Source organism: Alosa sapidissima, chromosome 7, assembly GCF_018492685.1.
Source record: "Alosa sapidissima isolate fAloSap1 chromosome 7, fAloSap1.pri, whole genome shotgun sequence".
NCBI lineage: Eukaryota > Metazoa > Chordata > Actinopteri > Clupeiformes > Clupeidae > Alosa > Alosa sapidissima.
Window position 1 is genome coordinate 1,272,501 of NC_055963.1, and position 7,500 is coordinate 1,280,000.

General features: G+C 44.3%; 1 protein-coding gene across 3 annotated transcripts in view; it reads left to right on the top strand.

Moving 5' to 3' along the window:
• The first annotated feature begins 6,462 nt into the window (after positions 1-6,462).
• LOC121714239 (chemokine-like protein TAFA-1) overlaps positions 6,463-7,500 on the top strand; it is a 73,258-nt gene continuing 72,220 nt past the window's right edge. For all 3 annotated transcript variants that reach the window (XR_006033052.1, XM_042099521.1, XM_042099522.1), the window contains exon 1: positions 6,463-6,827. The gene's annotated coding sequence lies outside the window, so the exon portion shown is untranslated. The remainder of the gene's footprint in view (positions 6,828-7,500) is intronic.

Sequence of the window (7,500 nt, forward strand, 5' to 3'; positions counted from 1 at the left end):
GCAAATGATCAGGTTGCAAATTAACAACTCCTGTCACACGCGCGCGCGCACACACACACGCACACACACACACACACACACACACACATACACACTCCTGTCATGAGAAGGCCAATAAAAACTGGAGGAAGACACAGAAGGTCAGAAATTCAATTTGTCCAGCATGAGGTCCTTGGAGTCGTTTGGGTGCTGCTGGTGAGTTCCGCAGCATGGTGGTGCGATAAGGGAGAAGAGTGGAGCGCGCTCAGATGACAGCCCCCATCCACCCCAGCGCACACACACATCCCTCCTCAGGGAATAAAGCATTGGTCTGTGTGTGTGTGTGTGTGTGTGTGTGTTTATGCTACTCCCTTCTTTGAAATGCAGCTGATTACGGAACCTCCAACAAAACAACTCCATAGGGCAGCACGCCATGTGATGAGGATGTGATGTAATGAGGATGTGATGAGAATGTGATGTAATGAGGATGTGATGTGATGTAATGAGGATGTGATGTAATGTGATGAGGATGTGATGTGATGAGGATGTGATGTAATGTGATGTGATGAGGATGTGATGTAATGAGTATGTGATTTGATGAGGATGTGATGTGATGAGGATGTGATGTAATGTGATGAGGATGTTATGTAATGAGGATATGCTGTGATGAGGCTGTGATGTAATGTGATGAGGATGTGATGTAATGAGGATGTGATGTGATGAGGATGTGATGAGGGTGTGATGAGGATGTGATGTAATGAGGATGTGATGTAATGTGATGAGGATGTAATGTAATAAGGATGTGATGTAATAAGGATGTGATGAGAATGTGATATAATGAGAATGTGATGTAATGAGGATGTGATGTGATGAGGATGTGATGTAATAAGGATGTGATGTGATGTGATGAGGATGTGATGTAATGAGGATGTAATGTGATGAGGATGTGATGTAATGAGGATGTGATGTAATGAGGATGTGATGCCATTTTGTTTATGAATAAAGACTTCCGTTCACTTTCGTTCAACCACCGAGCTGTGGTGGATGCAGAACTGTGAATCCAAGTTATTCCTACTGCTCATGATATTCCTACTGCTCATGATATTTCCACTGCATGTGATATTCCTACTGCTCATGATATTCCTACTGCTCATGATATTTCCACTGCATGTGATATTCCTACTGCTCATGATATTTCCACTGCATGTGATATTCCTACTGCTCATGATATTCCTACTGCTCATGATATTCCTGCTGCATGTGATATTCCTACTGCTCATGATATTCCTACTGCTCATGATATTCCTGCTGCATGTGATATTCCTACTGCTCATGATATTCCTACTGCTCATGATATTCCTACTGCTCATGATATTCCTGCTGCATGTGATATTCCTGCTGCTCGTGATATTCCTGCTGCATGTGATATTCCTACTGCTCATGATATTCCTACTGCTCATGATATTCCTACTGCTCATGATATTCCTGCTGCATGTGATATTCCTGCTGCTCATGATATTCCTACTGCTCATGATATTCCTGCTGCATGTGATATTCCTACTGCTCATGATATTCCTACTGCTCATGATATTCCTGCTGCATGTGATATTCCTACTGCTCATGATATTCCTGCTGCATGTGATATTCCTGCTGCTTGTGTTTTCCATCATGACAGGCATATACATGTAGGAAAGTGAAAGCAATTTTTGGTGGAAACTCTCCTGTCCCTCTCTCTCTCTCTCTCTCTCTCTCTCTCTCCTGTCTCTCTCTCTCTCTCTCTCTCTCTCTCCTGTCTCTTGACTCTCTCTCTCTCTCTCTCTCTCTCTCCTGTCTCTTGACTCTCTCTCTCTCTCCTGTCTCTTGACTCTCTCTCTCTCTCTCTTGACTCTCTCTCTCTCCTGTCTCTTGACTCTCTCTCTCTCTCTCTCTCCTGTCTCTTGACTCTCTCTCTCTCCTGTCTCTTGACTCTCTCTCTCTCTCTCTTGACTCTCTCTCTCTCTCTCTCTCTCTCTCTCTCTCTCTTGACTCTCTCTCTCTCCTGTCTCTCTCTCTCTCTCAAATTCAAATTCAAATTCAAATATGCTTTATTGGCATGACAAACCATATGATGCATTGCCAAAGCGTTCACAGGAATAGTAATAATTAAGGAAAATACAAATACAAAATGATATAAACATGTACAAACATTGTTACACTTCGTCACACACACACACACACACACACACACACACACACACACACACACACACACAGCACATCACAACCATGCAAGACCATTGTCTGTACACTGCATAGGAAAACCAAGACAGGACAAAACAAAACAAAACAAACAGGAGACATGGTGTAACAGACTGGGGCTGGGGAGCAGTGTTATGTTGAAGGGTGGAGGTAGTGGGGTGATTATCTTAAGTAATGCCTTCTCTCAGGTTATGGAGTGAGGACACATAACTGGCTGCCAGTATGCATGTGCTGGTGTCCTCACCCAAAACTACAGCAAGTTTTTTCTGCTCCTCCAGTTTTGTGAAGTTGGGAATGATGTTGTTCAAAATGGTGAAATATTTGTCTCTTTGGGACTGATATTTGTCACAGTGTAGCAGAAAGTGCACCTCTGACTCCACCTCCCCTGTCATACAGTGACCACATGTCCTTTGCTCTTTGGGCAGCCATGACTTCTTGTGCCTGCCTTTCTCTATGGCTAGACTGTGGTCACTCAGCCTGTACTTGGTGAGGATCTGTCTCTGCTTCGTATCTCTGACAGTGTGGAGATACTCTGCCAATTGATAGTCTTTTCGTATGCCAATGTAACATTCTAGTTTGTGTTGTAATTTTGTTTCTTTCTTCCAGTGTTCCAAATAAGAATTCTTGTTGTTCTTGTTAATTTGGTTGATTCTGATTGGTGGTTGGGAAGCAGTGCTGGTCTGGACAATTTGTGGGTTAGGGGTTATTGGGTTAGTTAAATCCGAGACCAACTGACATAGGGGACTGGGCTTAGGGCTGAGCTCTTGGGATTTAAGTGCTTTAAAATGTAGTGAATTTTGAGGGCTTAATTTTAGATGAATCCAGAATTTTAGTGATCGTTTTTGGATATTAATCAATAGTGGAAATCGGCCTAATTCTGCCCTGCTAGCATTTGTGGGTACTTTTCTTTGGATATGTAACAACTTTCTACAGAATTCAGCATGCAGGGCTTCTATTGGGTGTTTGTCCCATCTAGAGTAGTCGTGCTTACTGAGTGGACCCCATATTTCACTTCCATAAAGTGCAATTGGCAAAATGACTGTGTCAAATATTTTGGACCAGATTTTAATTGGTATATCTATTTGATGAAAATTTCTTTTTATTGCATAAAATGCTCGTCGTGCTTTTTCTTTTAGTGCATTCACTGCAAGACCAAAGTTTCCAGAGGCGTTAATTTTTAAGCCAAGGTAGTTATAAGAAGTAACATTCTCTAGGGCGGTGTTACCTAAAGTAAAGAGGTATCTGGTTCCCTGAGGTCTGGGATGCTTCTGGAAGATCATAACTTTAGATTTATCCAAATTGACTGTCAGGGCCCAGTTCTGACAGTACTGCTCTAGCAGGTCCAGGTGCTGCTGTAGGCCCTGTTCAGTGGCCGACAGCAGCACCAGGTCATCCGCAAAGAGCAGGGATTTGACTTCCGTGTCCAACAGGGTGAGCCCAGGTGTTGCAGATTGTTCCAATAACACCGCTAACTCATTTATATAGATATTGAACAAGGTTGGACTCAAGCTGCAACCCTGTCTCACCCCACGCCCTTGAGTGAAGTATTCAGTTCTTTTGTTGCCAATTTTTACGCCACACTTATTGCCCAAATAAATTGATTTGATGATGTTATACATTTTACCCCCTATACCACTTTGTAGGATTTTGAAATACAATCCTTCATGCCAGATTGAATCGAAAGCTTTTTTAAAATCAATAAAACACGCAAATATTTTCCCCTTACTTTTTTGGTGAACATTTTGTTTTATCAGGGTATGGAGGGTGTAAATATGATCTGTAGTGCGGCAATTTGGTAAGAAGCCAATTTGATTTTTACTCAAGACATTGTGTTCAATAAGGAAGGCCTGTAAACGGGCGTTGAGGATACAGCAGAATACCTTCCCCAGGTTACTGCTCACACAGATGCCTCGGTAGTTATTAGGGTCAGATTTGTCTCCACTCTTATGTATTGGGGATATAAGCCCCCTGTTCCAGACATCAGGGAAGCAACCAGCTTGAAAAACAAGATTAAATAACTTGAGGAGTCTCTCTCTCTCTCTCTCCTGTCTCTTGACTCTCTCTCTCCTGTCTCTTGACTCTCTCTCTCTCTCTCCTGTCTCTTGACTCTCTCTCTCTCTCTCTCTCTCCTGTCTCTTGACTCTCTCTCTCTCTCCTGTCTCTTGACTCTCTCTCTCTCTCTCTCTTGACTCTCTCTCTCTCCTGTCTCTTGACTCTCTCTCTCTCTCTCTTGACTCTCTCTCTCTCCTGTCTCTTGACTCTCTCTCTCTCTCTCTCTCCTGTCTCTTGACTCTCTCTCTCTCCTGTCTCTTGACTCTCTCTCTCTCTCTCTTGACTCTCTCTCTCTCCTGTCTCTTGACTCTCTCTCTCTCTCTCTCTCTCTCTCTCTCCTGTCTCTTGACTCTCTCTCTCTCTCCTGTCTCTTGACTCTCTCTCTCTCTCTCTCTTGACTCTCTCTCTCTCCTGTCTCTTGACTCTCTCTCTCTCTCTCTCTTGACTCTCTCTCTCTCCTGTCTCTTGACTCTCTCTCTCTCTCTCTCTCTCTCTCTCCTGTCTCTTGACTCTCTCTCTCTCCTGTCTCTTGACTCTCTCTCTCTCTCTCTTGACTCTCTCTCTCTCCTGTCTCTTGACTCTCAAATTCAAATTCAAATTCAAAAAAAGCTTTATTGACATGACAAGAGCACTTGTGTTGTCAAAGCATACAAATCATAAGTAAGTTAGTGAGGAAACAAAGAGCATGAAAATAAGTAAGAATAAACAAATAAATAAGTAAATAAATATAAATAAAATAATAATAAAATAAATTCATAAAATAAATTATAAGAAATTAAATAATAATAATAATAATAATAATAATAATAAAAAAAAAGATTAGAAATGATAGTTCTAGATGAGATGGGATTGAATAGGATTTAAGGTGGTGGAGAGGTGAGAGAATCTGTTCTTGCGTATGTGCTTTCTAACCTTAATTTGTGGCACATATACACAAACTGAGCTGCTAGCTCAATTGTCTGTGTGTCTTCTCCTAAGACGATTTTCATTTTGAAACTAGCATCTAGTGACATAAATTGTTTATTGTGTCTGCTAAATCTTACATAGAAGTCGTTTCTCAGTAATTGATAAATGGGACACCTATGCAGAAAATGTATTTCATCTTCAACCTCCATTGTGTCACAGTACTTGCATAGGCGTTGATGTTTTTCTTGCCATGATTTTTTATGGCGTCCTATTTCTATTTGGAGTTTATGGTCACCCAATCTGTATTTTGTAAGACACGTTTTTTGAGGTTGTTTCAGTATTACTAGATAATTTGCTAGTTTGTATTCTCTGTTTAATTGACAGTAGCTGCCCAGTTTTTTGTTAGAGTGAATTTCATTTTGCCATTGCGTAATGTAGGTTGCCTTCATGAATTTGTGGGTTTCTCTCTCTCTCTCTCTCCTGTCTCTTGACTCTCTCTCTCTCCTGTCTCTCTCTCTCTCTCTCTCTCTCTCTCTCTCTCCTGACTCTTGACTCTCTCTCTCTCTCCTGTCTCTTGACTCTCTCTCTCTCTCTCTCTCTCCTGACTCTTGACTCTCTCTCTCTCTCCTGTCTCTTGACTCTCTCTCTCTCTCTCCTGTCTCTCTCTCTCTCTCTCCTGTCTCTTGACTCTCTCTCTCTCTCTCTCCTGTCTCTTGACTCTCTCTCTCTCCTGTCTCTTGACTCTCTCTCTCTCTCTCCTGTCTCTTGACTCTCTCTCTCTCCTGTCTCTTGACTCTCTCTCTCTCTCACTTTCTCTGTCTCTCTCTCTCTCCCTCTCTCTCTCTCTTCCTCCTTTCGCAGAAGTCTGACACCTGCACCGGTGCAGTGAGGGGAAGTGATGACATGCGGTGTCGTTCCAGGCGTGCGCTCTCTGAGACACACGCCAGGTCAGCCGTGCTTTGAGACGAGACATGCAATACCTCAGCCCAGCGCAGCGGCGCCAGCCAGCAGTCAGGTGGGGGGGGGGGGGGGGGGGGGGGGTGCGCTGGAAAGGGCTGCTCACTAAGAGAGAGCCACAGCAGCAGCACTGCCGTTAGAGACACATCCAGCAATCCAGCAAGGGACAGAACAGAGAGAGAGGGGGAGAGAGAGAGAGAGGGAGAGAAAGGGGGAAAAAGAGAGAGAGAGAGAGAGAGGGAGGGGGAGATAAGGAAAAAGGGAGGGAGAGGGAGGCATGGAAAGAGAGGAGAGCCTGATCAGTCACCGGCTGTGCATGCACACACGCACACACACTCTCTCTCTCTCTGTTGCTCCTCCGGTGCGTGCGCGCGTGTGTGTGCGGAGGCATATTGACTCCGCGCCTGTGGTCAGCCTCTTGTCCTAGGGGAGAAGTGATGATTCAGTGGTGAGATGTGCCACCTTCCACCGAGTTAAATTACGTCAACTTATCGCCTCATCTCCACTATCCCGCACGACAGCTGGCGCGATTCGCCTCGGAAAGAACACAGTGGAGTGGAGGAAGAGAGAGAGAGAGAGAGAGTTTTCCTAAAGACGCTAAGCAGGGTGCAGGTGGATACCCAAGACTGCTCCAGAATGAGGGCTTTAGGGAGGACGTGTTAGATCTGTCCTTCGTCTGCGCCGCAACACTACAGGTAAGAAACAGCTGGAGTCTTCATCTCTCAGTGTTGTGCTGTTTGAGCCTCTTGTGTCAGTGCTGTCTTGTGTCAGTGCTGTCTTGTGTCAGTGCTGTCTTGTGTCAGTGCGAATGACTGAGAGAGGGAAGAGAGTTTCCTGCCTCTGCATGAGTGGGAGATGTGAGTGTTTTTCTTGTTGTTTTCTTCCATGTCAGAGTGGGTGTGTTAGGAGGAAGAGAGGAGGAAGAGAGGAGGAAGAGGGGATGAAGAGGGGATGAAGAGAGGAAGAAGAGGGGGATGAAGAGAGGAAGAAGAGAGGAGAGGATGAAGAGAGGATGAAGAGAGGAAGAAGAGAGGAAGAAGAGAGGAGAGGATGAAGAGAGGATGAAGAGAGGAAGAAGAGAGGAGAGGATGAAGAGAGGAAGAAGAGAGGATGAAGAGAGGATGAAGAGAGGATGAAGAGAGGAAGAAGAGAGGAAGAAGAGGGGATGAAGAGAGGAGGAAGAGAGGATGAAGAGGGGATGGTCCTGAGAGAAGTGGAGTCCAATTTGCATTGTGCTCAGACAGAAGTGGCATTAGTCAGACACCACCCTGTTGTTATTTACACTCGTTCCAGCGGAATATTGCTGCTTGTCAACACCATCGCAACACAGGCAGCAATAAGACATCCCAGGAGGACCTGATGGAAAGC